Genomic DNA, 12,719 nt, shown 5'->3' on the forward strand with positions numbered 1-12,719 from the left:
ACATTTATCTTAAGGAGGGGTGTAACTAGCCTAGTCTGAGGCCAGCTGGATTGTACCTAAAATTAGGTGCTTAGCTGCTCCAGTTCAGGCATTCTGAGTCATCCTCTGAATCACCCTGTTCTTCAACATTGGACATATACAGTGTATAGAGAAAAAAACCTTAAAATGAAATAAATGTTCAGCTTTTAAATACTTTCAGTCATGGCAAATATACCCACATCTGAGTAATCTTGTGTAGGTGGCATTTAGTCACTTTCCCAGAGAGGCCATGGCTTTGATGCTATCACCGAGGAAGCACATGACTCTGAGAGCAGAGGAAATGAGATGCTTCATCACATCTATTTGAGGTTCCTTATAGCTTTGCACCTTCCCGACAAAGGACGTTTCAGAGGAGGATTCAGCCTGGCAGTTGTACCTGTGATTCCAGGGCTACAATGACAAGGAACAATCCACAGAAATGGGCACGACTAGCTGTACGGATTCACTGTGACTGCTCAGAGTGGTCCTGTAGGCACTGACTCTCACGCTGTTTTTATAAGATCAGTGGTGGATGGCATAATTGCATTTTTTCCCCATATTTTCAGTGTTGCTGGCTTCATTTTATCATTTCAGAAAACATAAGTTCTGGTCGTTGTTCACATCTGCAACAAAGAAGGAATAAACCTCAATCAAAAATGCTATCAACATCTGAAATACCTAGTTAGTGAGGTTTCCTTATGTGGGATAATGGAAAAAAATAATCTTTTTGATTATTACTGTGTTAGTAATCCATTCTGAAGAACGTGACACTCTCTTTAGCACCATCACTTCAGAGAGACTGTGAACTGAGTATGCTGCAGAGGATTACTTATTTTTTCTTGTCTTCAAGTGGTATCTCTAATATGACAAGAACTGCCTCCTGATAAAATCCGCAGAACCAAATTCAAATAAATCATTATGGAAAGAAAGACTTTCTATTTAGATTGACCAAAGTTCATAAACATTGAAGCTGTTTGAAACATAGCCAGGCATTAATTAAAAAAAAAGTCTGTAGCAGTGAGTCAATTAAGATAAAAGATCAATACAATTTGAAAGTTAAATATGTATATAAGTGTGATTGCATGGCTGTATTAAATGTAATTATTATTAATAAGTTAGATCTTTTATAATAAATGCCATATGTAGTTAATTACTAACTGAAATCATAAAACTTGGAATGGTAATATTAGATTGACAATTCCATTAACCTCAGCAGGTGTCTCACTTACATGGGTGCACGGTCTACTCGGGCAAACGTATATACAGTCTTTTGTTCTCTCCCACAATATCAGTTGGAGGAAAACTAGAAACTATTAAAAAAACCCCAAACAGTCTTCTTGTGCACAGAAGAGAACTATTTAAAGAGAAGAATGGCTCTGTACTCATTAGGCATAAAACCAGATTTCAGATAAGGATTTCTGAACATTGCCAGATGATGATGTATCTGTGTCTAGGACAGCGTTGAAGTCCCACGTTTGCTCAGAAAGAATGGGTAGAAAGACCAGGGTGAACTTCAGTAGTGTATCTTTCAGTTTCAGTTTAAAGGTGTTTAGAAAATACTTCATGTTATGAACAATGAAGATCAAAGGTATCAAAGTGTTTTAATACACTAGGCCTTTTTTTCACCCCCCAGGAGACTAACATTCACTTCTGATTTATGATACACATTAAATTAGTTTGGTAATAGTCTCCATTTATTCCCTTGTCTATATATGTCTGGATCCCAAAACCACTAAGTAATTTTGTGTGATTGGCAAGCTTTGCTCAGGAGAAGCTCTGGACAGGGAAAGGGTGTTGCAGGTCACTACTGACCTGAACTAGCAGAACTTAATAGAGAAAGCTCATAGTGTTTTCCTGTACTTAGCATGAGTCTAAGGAGAAAAACTAGTGACCAACCAGAAGCCCCTGAATTCACCATAGATATTATTGACCATAACTCACTGTATTTTCCCTATTTTTAAAGTCTCTTGGCATTCCAGTTGATTTCAGTAAACTCATGCTAACATAATAAGAGCAAATTTCTTTAAGACACATTCATAAAAGCAGCATACTTATGCTGGTTTTTAGGCTTGTTACTTTTGCTACTGGTATGAATTGTATTCTGCTATCCATAAAACAAATGCAGCTGATGTCACCTAGTGTTGTAGCAAGATTGTTTTGTTATTTTTATTCTTGATTGTTCCTATTGTACTTTTATTTTATTTGTAGTCTTCCAAGGTCTATTTCATTTTCCAGTACTGGGAAAGTATGCTTTGTGGTTTTGTGAGTTTTCCCTTGCAGGCTTATGGCAGAAATAGCTTAGGAAAGCAGAGTTTTCCATCATCTACCTTGCCTGATAACTAAGACATTTTGGAGTAGTTTCTCTTGACTTAAATTTTCAAGTTCAAGTAAGTTTAGTTATTAACTATTCACTAATTGGTAAAGTTCAACCAGTCTTTGTGGACAGCATTTCTTATTAACGGACCAACCCCAGCAAAAATCAGGAACTCCCAGATACTAAAGAACTTGGCCTGGTTCTAATGTTGTATATGTCTTGTTCATCTTTCAGAAAAGGCTTGTCCATTTTAAGTGTTTGCCAGTGTAAAAGATGCCGATCTCCACTTGACTGGCAAAGCTTTTCTGTCCTTCAAGTGGATCTGTTAATCTTATTACACAGGTAAAGGAGCCATTGCTAGACAAGCAGGGGTTTCAGAAAATCTGAATTCCAGAATATCTGCTATCTCAGCATAGCAGCCTGACCAGTGTGTTCAGAGCAGCTGCGGAGCAAAGAGCCAACCTCGTCACACAGTGCTGCTGACAGGTGGGCAACTCCGCACAGTCTGAATGTCTTTAAATGAACGGCTATAATCAGCCCTTGCCCTTGAGTATGTTTTGTCTATATAAAATATTGCATTCTCTCCATAAAGAGTATTACAAAACATATTAATCTTGTCTTGCAGTCAATTTACGACAGAGAAAATGTCTCTTTTCATCTGTTGGAAAGGGCAGATGCAGCAGCTAATTTATGCAAAATCATTGCCTGGTTGTGGATACAGGGAATATGGCTGTGAGAGAACCCCTTTCAAGATTCTCCTTTTAGGACTAAAAACATTATGTCAGAAAGATCTGGTTTGGTCACTAGTTTGGGCTTTGTCACAAACAGGCAGGAGGTGTGATAATGAAACAAACACTTGTTTCACTCTCTTCACTTGGAATTGAGGTTATCATAAAAGGATTGTACAGGATGAAGGTTTCAGTGAATACTGAATGTGAGAAATCTGAATTTGTATGTGAGAAAGACCTCTTTTTTTTTTTTTTTTTAATTGCTAAACAGTCAAAAGACTTCCAAAGCATCACACTGTCTTAGTAACAGCAAGAAGTTTTCCAAAGACCTGACTTATTTTTTGGTAGCAAAAACCTGTTATCCTTTCTTCTAGGGAGAGATTGATTATCTTAAATTACCTTAAAAGTAGGTACCGCTGCTATTACATCTTTTCTTCTTTAGAGGAAAGCAACAACAACAAGAATATGATGTGTACAAAGTAGCAGATAAGGCTGCTTCTTTGTAAACCATAAAAATAAATAGGCAATTTAAAAAATATGTTTCGATACTGACAAAGCAGAAAGGTTTTAGTGTGATACTTAAACCCTGCTACTCCAATATCATGACACCTGCCTGTATTTTTAAAAACATATTTACAGCTGGCCTAAGCTTGCCTACAGAAAGAGCTTGGTCTACCAGCACCAGTAACAATAAACACAGCCACAAGTTTATTTGGGGGGACAGCTGTTGAAATGCTCATATTGCCACTGGCATGCACTATTTGTAGGGAAAAGGCAACACGAGCAAGCAGAAGTAGGTCTGAAGGAAACCAGACCCTCACAGTATGGTGACACAAATGGAGAAACACCTAGTTCAGCTGGATGGAGAAACAGCATATAGCAGAAACTGCCAAGAGCTTAAACAGAATTTTTTTTTTTCGTAATTCCAGCAATGATAGTCTATGGCAAAACATCTACAGAGCTGTCCCAAGTAACATCTTCCCCTCCCTATCCGTACAATTTGTGGAGCACATACTGACAACGGTGTTTGGCAACTCTCAGAGAGAAACTGAACTATTAGAGCACCTACCATTCACCGAAGAAAGGGACTCTCATAACTCCATCTTTGCCTCTTGATGAGCAAAGATGGGCACAAAAACCAGCTTTGCCTATGCAAAAAGTACATATATAGCCATCAACCATGTAAATGGATATATTTCTCAGGTAAGACATGTACCCATTAGTAATAGAGTTTCACTGTGAGAATTTCACAGATTTTACGGGTGCCTTTGAAATGCTCTGCCTGATGATTAACTGCAGTATTTCTAAGAGGTTTGAACTCGTAGGCAGGATATGTATGAATAGCTAAAGTTAAAGTCAAAGGTATGTATTTTTAAAAACACAACCCCCTTTGTTTTTTGTCTTGTTTCTCTTTCTTTCAATCTTGAAGTGTTTCATACTAAATTTCCCACACATTATATGTGTTTTGACTTTTGTATGGTTTGCGTGGAAAGACTAGATGCTGAGATTTGCAAACATCAAATATTTCGTTAGAAATAAGTAAGAAAATAGTAAATAAAAATAAGAACCTGAAGTATTATATGAAGAAAAGTTAGACAAGTTGCAGCAGACTACAATACCTTAAAGTCACAGTCTTCATGGTACACAGGGACTCTCATATGTTTTGGTAATTAGCAGGAGTTTCCTATATGAATAGCAATAAACATGTGAATACACCCAATAAGATGTAAGAAATTATATAAAAAATGTGATTTTTTTTTTAATCTGATGCTCAACATGAAGCAATTGTAAAACTATAACAAAGCTGGTACAATGTATTGCTGTGAGATTAAATAGTCTAGTGATGGAGGAAGAGTAGACAAATGACTTTTAATATTGTTGTAAGATATGACAGCAATTATTAGGACTGTTCAAGCACATTCCTTAGATACTTCCTTTGTTACATATCTAACTTGCTTTTAAATTTCTGGAAAATTTAGATATACAGCTTTCTTATATATTGGGACAAAAATAAGCAAGACTGTACCTGTATTAAACCTGTCTTCAGATGCTGCATTTTTTATAGCACCTTGCCCAATAGGACCCTTATATTGGAGTATAGCAATGCAATACAAATACATAAGTAAACCAACGTATGAATACATATATGAATAATATGCTAGTCAGGATTGCTGCAGGTCAAAAAAGAAAATCTAATACTTTGCAAGGAAATTCTATCCTTGATAACTGATTAATCTTTTGGTTCTACTTCCTCTCTTCTCGTTGATTGAATGATATTTTCTGGAGCACCTACAGCTTCATGCTGTACAAAATGGAGAATTGTTAAGGTACAGCTTTCTTTTCATTTCAGTTAATTTAAAAAAGAACTTCTTGCCAGCATATATTGCCAATCATGTTAAAAAGAATGATATTTATGAATGCAAATTAGACATGTCAAAGAATGAAGACATAGAATAATGTTAGTCAACATAATACCTCAAAATACTTATAGATGAAGTAAAACAGGACAAAGGTAAAACTATTTAAGAGGTAGTAGTATGGGGATAGCTTAACAATCTAGAAAGTACACAGACACAGAAGAGTTGAAAATGTGTCTCTTTTGACGTATCTTTATAATATAATCAACTGCAATTCTCTTCTCAAGTCATTTTAATCAGAAATGATTTTTCATAGCCTAAAGTCTAAAAGAAATCATCATACCAACTGCTGAGTTTTCTAAAGTGCAACTGGACAGCCTAAGGGGGGGAAGAATAATGTGCTCCAGTGGAGCAAGTTCTAAAATACTCTATGGCAGATGGAGTTTTCTCTGGAACAACTAGATTACAGACTACAATTTATTTTAAATGTGTGCTGTGCCTTTTTAATTTTTTTTTTCTATGTTCATGGTCCTTCCTTGTAAAAAGGACATGGAAAAGATTTTAATTCGATGTTAGAATGCACAACATCACATCACTTATTACAGGCAGAGAATGTAGCAATTTCTGAGTTAAGACTGCCTGATGACTTCTATTTTAAAACCCAATTTTCCATTCCATTCCATATATCTTTGCCAAAATATAACCTTGGGCTGAAAGCATCATTATTATCAGAATTTCCACCATTATTATCGATATTATGAGAAAGGGAATTTCAAGAGAAGAGTTCTGCCATTTTTCAGAAGAAGATTGGGCAAACGTTGCCGAGATGTTTCAGTGCTTGCACTCTATAGAGGCAAGAAGATCACCTTATTTCATTTCTACAAAAATCTTCCTAAAAATGATTTAATAGAAGTTTCCTTCTCTGTGCTAAATATAGCATATATCATGAGGTGGCATAAAAAATATTGGTTTGCACATTTGCAGAGTTTTGGGGCAATGTTCTCTGTGACATTTCCTGGAATTTAAATGCTTAAATATGAAAACTTAATAATCATTAAGTATATTGTCTTTCATGCTATTATGTGAAATAGTTTAGGGGAAAAAAAAGTGAATGGGCTTCTAATATTTTTATCTCTTGTATAGTTTTTGCATTCCTATTCTATGGGTGGGCTATTAACTGTCTTCAGTGACTTATGACCTGGACTTACTGAAATGCACTTTATTTATTCATTTTGCATACCACCCATCTTCACACCACTGTAAATGAGGTGTTAACAGAGTTGTGGGACCACCACTTCAGATAGCCTGTTCCCAAGGAGACAAGGCCAGAGGAGGTTATCCAGAGAATTGCTACAGAAATGGCTGACGCACAGCCTGCCATCTGCTTGGCGGGGGTCCCGCAGGAAGGCGGCAGGGGAACTAAAGGCACCGAGATGGCAGCGTTCCTGCTTTGGTCTTGGAGAGGCAGAAACACCTGTACGGGGTTTCAGCCGTATAGCAAACGCAGATGTAATTTCCAAATGTAAGTCTTCAAACCAATGAAAAAAGAAAAATGTATAAAAGCATGTTAGCAAAAATGTTTAAAAAAAACCCAAACAAACCCAAAAAAACCCATCCCTACATGGAAGCTAAGGTGATGACAAAGAAACCATCAACATGAACATCATATTCCTCCCACCAAAGAACTCCAGATGCTCATGAATTGTTCTAACACCTCCCACCACCACCACCAGAGTGAAACCACCTACCTTAGGACCTGTAGGAGCATGGGAAGGGTGAGCATAACACCAGGAAAAGGGGAAGAATTTAGGTGTATGTATAACAAATTTAACTCCATTATTATTGTTTCTTTTTCTGTAAGAAATAGATCAGGACTAATAGTGATCAGATTCCTAAGATTTCAGTTATACTATTGGCTTACTTTTATATAAAAGTGTGCTGCTTCTTTGCCTGTGAAAAATATTTTGAGCACAGCACTAAAGACCCATTGATTGTGGTGATAAATACATGAAAAACAATCTGATTCCCCTCATTCAAGAGGCCAATAGGTGCTACTCTAACTTTGAATTATCTCTGCCTTTGGCTAACTGGGAGAAGTGTAGTTCTTTCCTCCTGAACTGTGATGTGTAGGTTCTTGCCTTTCATATGCTTGTGAAAAAGAAAACATTGGACACCGGTCTATCTTGTTATATTTCTAAAAAGCTAGCCACAAATATGAGAAATATAATTTAGGATGACAAGGAAATTAACTTCTTTTTCTTGTTTGCTGTTTCTTAGTTTGAGCACGAATCAAAAGTCAAATGGAGTCATTCAGGATAATGATCCTTCTCAGGGGCAAAATTCACTGCAGTTACTTAAAGACCAGGTAATTATGCTTGAAAAAGCATAGAATGAATTTCAGCCCCCAGTTAAAAAGCAAGTCCCAGAGCAACACTACAGCCCCTGTGCTATCACAACCTAAATCTATAGCCCAAGGAGCTATTATCGTCTCTTCCATGGCAGTTAAGAAGTTTTCCGTTTTCTTTTCCTTCCTGTGAAACTACAAAATTGGCAGTCAACTTCCTCCCTTTTTCCTTATGGGCCCAAGACTGGTTGAGAAGTAGCATGATAAAATATGTACTACAAACGGTGTTCAAATGCAAATTTTCTAAATAATACAGAATCTTGTAAGAGTGGGGATAATGTTCCAGTAAAACAGAATCTAAAATGTTCTAGAAAGGATTTATTAAATAAAACCGGAAAAAGAGTTGGTTTTGAGCTAAGACTGGTTGACTTTTTCTAATAAAGCTCTGCCATAAAAGGCAATATTTTCACTACTGCTGTCTAACTTAGTTCCCATGACCACTTCTCTTGACTGACTGTATTGGAACCCCAAATTCATCAGCCTTAGGTAGAAGGTAGTCTGAAACAGTCACCCTTCTCTTGAACTTTGGTCCACAGTAAATTAGTCATAAATAACAACTAATCTCAATATATATCAAAGTGATTACCTTTGAGATTTTTGCAAATACCATCGATAGATAAATGTCTGGAAGCTTAAAAACACATTAAAGTGTTTTAAGTGCACTGAAAACTGTGAGAAAATATATGCCTTTACTGCATTATTTTGTCAATAACTGTACAGAATACAGTTTTTTAAGAGTCTGTCATGCAAGTCATCTAGAATAACTGCCCTTAAGTAAGTTATCAAAGAGTAATAATTATTTTCTCACCAGTGCCATATGTTACACTTCTAACTAGCCACAATGCAGCAGGCTGAGAATAGACAGTTATAAATATCCTGCAGAGTATCTCATTCCACTATTGTCTCTCTAAATGAAGGACAGAGCTCTTATAATTGGGGAATGTAACCTCTAGAAAAAGAGGCAAAACACATTCCCTCAGGTAACTCCGACCCCGTTATTCAATCACTGAAATGAGGCAATATAACTTTCAAAGCACCTTTGCACCTGGCAACCACAGCATCGCTTTCTATCAGGAATCAGCAAGCTTTAAAATGTGCTGGTTTATATGTGAACAAATTAGCATGAAATGAAGCTTGTGGAAGAGATGCTACTAACTTGAAAGGTACAGTAATTTTTAATATAGACTTATCACATCAGCTCCATAACAGCAGACCTTCCAAGATGACACTGTTTTCTTATACAGATCACAGCAGAAAAATACAACCTAACTCCTTTTTGCGCAGAAAAGCTGTCACCTCTGAACTAGAAAAGCAGCCATATTGTACCACGGAAGTAAGGGTAAATCAAGGACAGAAATGTTTTGTTTTGACTAAAACAAACAAGAGGATATCTCAAACAATAAGATAGCCATCTATACCTATGCCTTGATGTGGCCAGTGAAGGTCAGCTTTATATGTCCTTCTTGAGGTTTATCTCAGATAGTGGTCTCAGGTTAAAACTCGCTTGTCTCTGTTTGGATTTTACATGTAGATCACAATCTCGATTTAGCTTCCTTGAGCTAAAAAGACCCCTATTTCTGCAGTAAACACTGTCTGAAGCAGTGTTTTTCATTTACATGAGATGCCCTTGGATCTTCAATAGCCATAAAGAAAACTGGCATGCTGAATGTTCGATCTTTATCTGGTGGACAGAGATCACATTAGATCACTCACTCTTTCATATCTGAAACCAGAATGCAGTAGGAGAGTCAGACCCCAAACCAGGAATCAGACTCAGTGCCAGGTGACTGAAGATGGTAAATGTATAGGGAATGGCAGGGTTGTTTCCCTGATCATATATCCTTTTCTCAGCATGCACTACTGGCCATTGTTGGGAGACCTTTGCTATAAGCCGGTATAGCATTCTGACTTTCTAATGTGTATGCTTTTAGGAAGAAGAAAATACAAAAAGTGAGGTGTGGAGTTCATCTTACCTAAGTTCAGCTATTTGAAAGCCAGGCATTTGGCTTAAAGCTGGTTGTCTAGACTTCCTCTGTAGTCAGTGGAAAGAGAAAATCAACTCCAGAAGAGTCTATACATGGATATTTAAAATGGATAGGTCCAGAGTTGTGCAGGAGTGTCCCTTTCTCCCTCTCTTCATCCCTCTCTCTTCCCTCTACCTACAGAAGCCTAATTTCTATCTGAATTTTAATCCCTGATTTCAATGGAAGCCGCATTAGGCCTAATTCACCAAAAAGTGTAAGTGTGCGTCTCTACATTCATTCCTTGGGAAGCACTTTTTCAATGTAAAAGGCATTATGTTAAGATTAGCATTATGTGTGTTAGCACTTCTGTGATGGGCCTTCTTTTTTGGTGGAGTATGTTCTTTTTTGACAAAACAAAGTGAAAGCAATAGTTAGCTGGATACAGCATCCCTGGAAAAGTAATATACAGTGTCGTGTAATAATTTTGTACTTCAGACTCAATAGGGTAAATCTAGTACTCTTACTATTCCAAGAACTTCACATCTATTTAGCATGATCATTAAATTAAAATTATTTATTTCTGACAGCTAAATTGAGAACAAATAAATGTCAATTTAATTTGTTACACTTTTCTCCATTTGGGTGAGACTCATGAGACTTTGTCTTTGCAGTCTGTCAGACAAGCTTGCCCCAGAAAGTCCCTGAGACACCAAAAAAATTTGTAGATGAGATAAAACAGGCTTCCATCAGAATGCAGGAGAGCTCCTAAGAAAGAGTTTTTAAAGGCCTTTCCTGATTGCTGTGAACTAAACATAAGGTTTATCATATAAACAGAATTTCAAAGCAATTGGCAGCTACTGAACAGATACCAGAGGGTTATTAAAGTGGTAGGTAGATGGAGTTGAGCTAAAGTGGAGATAAGCCTAGACTTACAGAATTTATACTTAGAATGATCTTGCTGAAGACTTCAGGGCTAGCAAGTGCCTAGTGGGCTTAAGTTTTTAATAGGTTTAAATAGCCCAAACTGAAACATATGTGCTCCCCACTAGGAAAGTCCCCAAGTGCTAACTGAAGTGTGAAGTATTTCTCAGACCTGACTCTACTCATCCACAGTGCTTTTCTAGGCAAAATGCTTTTAACCTGACTTCAAGCTGTTTGCAGACGGCACATACCATGTTTCAGGCCTCCAAGAAAGGACCTCCAGCTATCTCCTCTGTCTGACAGCGGACTCCTGATACATGAGGGCACTGAGAAGGAAAATGGGATATGTAGATGTGGCAGGCAAAGCACAAACTGGGACACCTGCGCTGTATCTGCAGCCACGGAATTGCATCTTAGTGTCAGATTTACAGAGAATGGAAATCTAAGGATAAGGCTTGGGTTACTCCAGGGCTGGACTCGGCAGCTGCCCGCCAAACAAGAAATACAGGCAGGCAGTAAAAATGGCTGCTTCTGAATTTCACTATAGCAGTTACCTCAGTGTTTTGACCAGCGACAGGAAACTGTGGCTTTCTCTTTCATCAGAGAACCTGAACACCTGTACTTGTACAACATTTTGAACGAAACAAGCTTCTTTAGATGTCCTTCTGTTGCAAACAGAGCTTTGCTCTAAGCCTGCCTTCCATTCCAACTGCTGTGGCTTGCCTTCAGCTGCCTATCTTGGAGCCTGATTGAGGAAATGAGATATCCTTCAACTTTCAAAACACAGTAGTTATTGAGATTCTTTTTTACAGGACCCACCTTGTACCTAGCAACTTCCAAACCTTTTTAATTTCTAATTCATATTTTTCTTAACCATTGCCACTACCCGTGCCCCTTCCTCAGCATTTGAAACATTTAAATTAAAACTCAGATATTTTCTATAAATAATACGTCAATATAATTACTAGATAACATTTGATGACCCATTCTATAAGTGGAGGTATTTTTACATGATCACTCTGATTTATTGTTATTTTAAAATTTACAAGAAAGAAAACTATTACAATAAAATGCCATATGCATTGGCAGAAATCTACCTACATGTTTAACATGGTTGGAGCTTGTGGTAGAGCCCATTTCATTTCTGATTTAGTTTAAGTATACTTTACTTCGATCTGACTACTGCAGGAATGCAACAGCTTTCCAACACCAACTCTCCAGCACACACTTAAACAGGTGAAGGTCTCTAGGAAGAGCCTTGCCCTGGTGCACTGTATCTCCTCCCCCAAAGCAAAGCTTTGCTTTTCAAGGTGGTGCTCTAGGCAAGAACTTTCAGACTTCTGGAACATATCCTTTTTCTGTGGGCATGTCTATTTTCCACTCACAGTTCCAAGCAGTCTGAACAGACTACTGTGTGACTGTGCAAGTAAAGGGGTTGTGCCTCCCACCTAAGCAAACTTTGATAGAGTACATCAAGAGACATTGCATGGGAGGGTTATAGTACGTACAAACATGTTGTGAAATTATATGGATCTGATATCAAACAGCACCTGAGAAAAGGGATGAATGAGGAAAACCAATGTCCTTTTGTATGAGTAAGAAGCTCCTAGGCATAACAGCAGGCAATTCTGTAACTTGTAGGACACTGTTGGAAGCTGTTAACATGTGGCAGGCAAACACCCCAGCTGTGAGCCCTGATTCAGTTGCAGGACTGCACAGTGTGGACACACTGCCCAAGACCAGCTTTGATGGTGGTTCACGTCTCAGTGCGAAACAAATAGATTAGTTCAAATGGCAGATCAAATTAATATTTGAAAATATTTTTTGTTACATATTAATCCAGAATTCTTAAATATTTATCTATAGATATGAGGTTTCTGTTATGCTCAGTACCAAGAACATCCTCAGGAGAGAATTCCCTCTTATTGCTGTCATGATTTAACCCCAGCTGGCAACTAAGCTCCACACAGCCACTCACTCACTCCCCGTGGCAGTGGGATAGGAGAGAGAATC

At 37.6% G+C, this 12,719-nt stretch overlaps 1 long non-coding RNA gene across 2 annotated transcripts in view; it reads right to left on the minus strand.

Moving 5' to 3' along the window:
- Positions 1-317: 317 nt before the first annotated feature.
- The window catches only part of LOC115350703, a 34,253-nt gene continuing 21,851 nt past the window's right edge, over positions 318-12,719 (minus strand). For both annotated transcript variants that reach the window (XR_003926572.2, XR_003926571.2), the window contains exons 3-4: positions 4,680-4,744; positions 318-641 (exon numbers count right to left, since the gene is read on the minus strand). This is a non-coding gene — a long non-coding RNA (uncharacterized LOC115350703). The remainder of the gene's footprint in view (positions 642-4,679; positions 4,745-12,719) is intronic.

This window comes from Aquila chrysaetos, chromosome 14 (assembly GCF_900496995.4).
Source record: "Aquila chrysaetos chrysaetos chromosome 14, bAquChr1.4, whole genome shotgun sequence".
NCBI classification, from domain to species: domain Eukaryota; kingdom Metazoa; phylum Chordata; class Aves; order Accipitriformes; family Accipitridae; genus Aquila; species Aquila chrysaetos.